Below are 2,821 nucleotides of genomic sequence, written 5' to 3' on the forward strand. Positions count from 1 at the left end.
CAGTCTACATTTTCTCCTCCCATGCATTTCACTTCGTACACCACGTTGCTTTGTTGGTAGGTTTCGATCGGACTTTTAGTTTTTGTGAAGATTGTGGACTGTGTGCAATTTGACTTGTACGCCAGAGTTATGTTTTTCTTATGTTCGTTTATGTTGTGGTTGAATTTGTCCGTCAACTTAGGTATGTATGTAACGCTAAAGTATTGTTTTGTTTCAGTTGTTGTTGCGGTGGGTGTTATTTTATTTTCATTGTTGTTTACTTCTGTTAATTTTTGTTCTATTAGAGTTTTTATAAGGTGACTGGGGTATTTGTTGTTTGTGAGGATTTTGTAGATTTTCTTTGTATTTTCATCTAAAAATTGTTTATGGCTTATGGTCAGTATTTTATTTATCAAATTTTTTGCTGCGTTAATTTTATATTTCATGGGTTGCGAGGACAGAAAATTTATTATTCGTCCAGACGATATAGGCTTGGAGTACCAGTCCAGTAATATTTCGTAATTTCTTGAAATTTTCCTCTCTTTCAATAGTAAATTGCAGCTTGTTGTGGTACCGGTTTAATGTTTTCAGAATAATATCTACGTCGTTTCGTTTCACTATCGCGAAGATGTCGTCCACGTACTTAGCTATGAATTTGATGTCAATGTTGTGAAGTTTCTTTAATTCCGAGATTGTATTATCCAATAAGTCGTCCATGATTATATCTGCTATAGTCGGGGAGAGGGGATTACCCATCGGCATCCCAAAACTTTGTGTGTATATTTTGCCATCGTACATGAAATAATTGTTATCTTTAAGACAGAAGTTTAAGAGATCCAAAAACTTGTTTTTTGGTATGTTTGTTCTAGAAATAATTTGACTGAATTTGCTCATTATTATTTTGATGGCTAGATATGTGGGAATGTTGGTGAATAATGACACCACGTCAAATGATACTAATAAGTCCTCTTCACATATACGCACCTTCTCCAATCTTTCTTTCAGTCTCAATGAGTTTCGTATGTTGTATTCCTCCGACGTTAAGTCACCTAAGAATTTTCCAATAAATTTTGACAGACCATAACACGGGACACTGACAGATGACGCTATAGGACGTAGGGGTAAGTTCGGTTTATGGATTTTTGGGCGCAGTCGCTGCGGTGCAGGTAAGTTGTTTCTTTTCTTTAATATTTATATTTTTGTTTTTGTAAAGTTCGCCGACCAATTTATTATTCTGTTTTTGTAGTGCATTTGTTGGATCATTTCTTGCTATTCTATATGTGTTTTTGTCTCCTAGCAAGCTATTCATTTTTTCCCTATAATCTGTTTTATATATTGCTACTGTTTTGTTTCCTTTGTCTGAGTCTGTTATAATAATGTCCTCCTTGTGTTTTTGTAAAAAGGCTTTAGTTTTGTCGAAAGTGTGAAGTATGAATTTTTCCACTGGGTTATGGTTTGATTGCCGTTTGTATTGCAATATTCTGTTGCTTAGCCTGCTTCTCTCCATTTCTTTTGTTCTCTCATCCTCTATTTGGTGTATTATTTGTTCCATTTCGGAAATAATTTTTATCGGCTGCAGACTGGTACTTGTTGTAGGAATTGTAAATTTCCTACCGAGAGAGAGCAACCATTTCACTTCTTCGGGAAAATGTATGTTGGTTTTGTTTACGAACCAGTCGCTGTTTACACAGATACCCAGATTTTGTAATTTTTTATATTTTAGCCTCTCCAATTTCTGTGCTTGTATTGTCTCCTGTTCTTTTGCAACTCTCTGGCTTAGAAGGGTTTGGTCGGAAAAGAAAGAGTTTAAATCGAATTCACTAAGGTTGCGCTTTAATTGTCGTTCAGTATACCCCATTTGGTCTCTGTAGATTTGATGTTTATATTTGTCTGTGTGATTTCTATGTTCAGTAATTTTTTGAGAAATAATCGTTTCGCCTTCTCTATTTGTTGCTTTATATTTGGTGATGTGGTTTCTATTGTTATTCTCGTTGCTGCATTTGTCAAGTGGTTGGGTATTATGTCGTATTTTCTGCATTCCAGTAAGAATTTTAGTTGTGCTGTTAGTCTTGTTAGTTTTTGTTTTTGTTTGCTGTAATGCTTTAGGTTCATGCATGTATCCTCCCCGTATTTATACTTCATATGTTTGTAGTAATGTCTCATGTTCCCTTGTTTCCTCCTTCGTTGATGTTAAAATAAAATAAACAAAAAGATCTTTATCGGCAGGCTCTCCGAAAAATATTTAATATAATATCTTATTTTCTGGCCAATTTTCTTCGTAAATTTTATTAATTTTGATGAGCTTAGGAACAAAAGTTACATTGAACATGTAGTTAATAAAGTCTCAATATTTGAATTTATCACGCAGCAAATATTTAAACTTACTTTCATATACGTATATTTGTTAACATATAAACACATAAACATATAAACACTAAAACATAAACACTTAAAAGCTAGAGCATTGTACCATTATCGTTTGGTACACTTGTCATACTGATTTTCTTGTCACAAACATAATAAATAAGTAGCCGCAATATCATCCGTGTCTTCTTTTGTATTCATAGTTCTTTTTCTATTCTCTAATATGCGAAGGCTCTCTAGTGTGTATCTTGTCCTCTCTCTCTTTTCTACATCTATTATTCTGGCGTTTGCAAGATCAGCTGTGTGACTGTTTTCTAACATATGTATGTTGTGCGAGTGCTGTGTTTTTCTTTTCCTTTCTTATGTCCGCTTCGTGTTCTGCTAAACGGATTCCCAGTGTTCTTTTCGTTGTACCTATATATATTTTGTTGCAGTCTACATTTTCTCCTCCCATGCATTTCACTTCGTACACCACGTT

At 34.2% G+C, this 2,821-nt stretch overlaps 1 protein-coding gene across 2 annotated transcripts in view; it reads left to right on the top strand.

The window, feature by feature from the left end:
• The window catches only part of LOC118735397 (transcriptional regulator ATRX-like), a 101,676-nt gene that overhangs the window by 91,037 nt on the left and 7,818 nt on the right, over positions 1 to 2,821 (top strand). The window lies entirely within an intron of this gene.

Source organism: Rhagoletis pomonella, unplaced genomic scaffold, assembly GCF_013731165.1.
Source record: "Rhagoletis pomonella isolate Grant_MI unplaced genomic scaffold, Rhpom_1.0 Rhpom_scaffold_00003, whole genome shotgun sequence".
NCBI lineage: Eukaryota > Metazoa > Arthropoda > Insecta > Diptera > Tephritidae > Rhagoletis > Rhagoletis pomonella.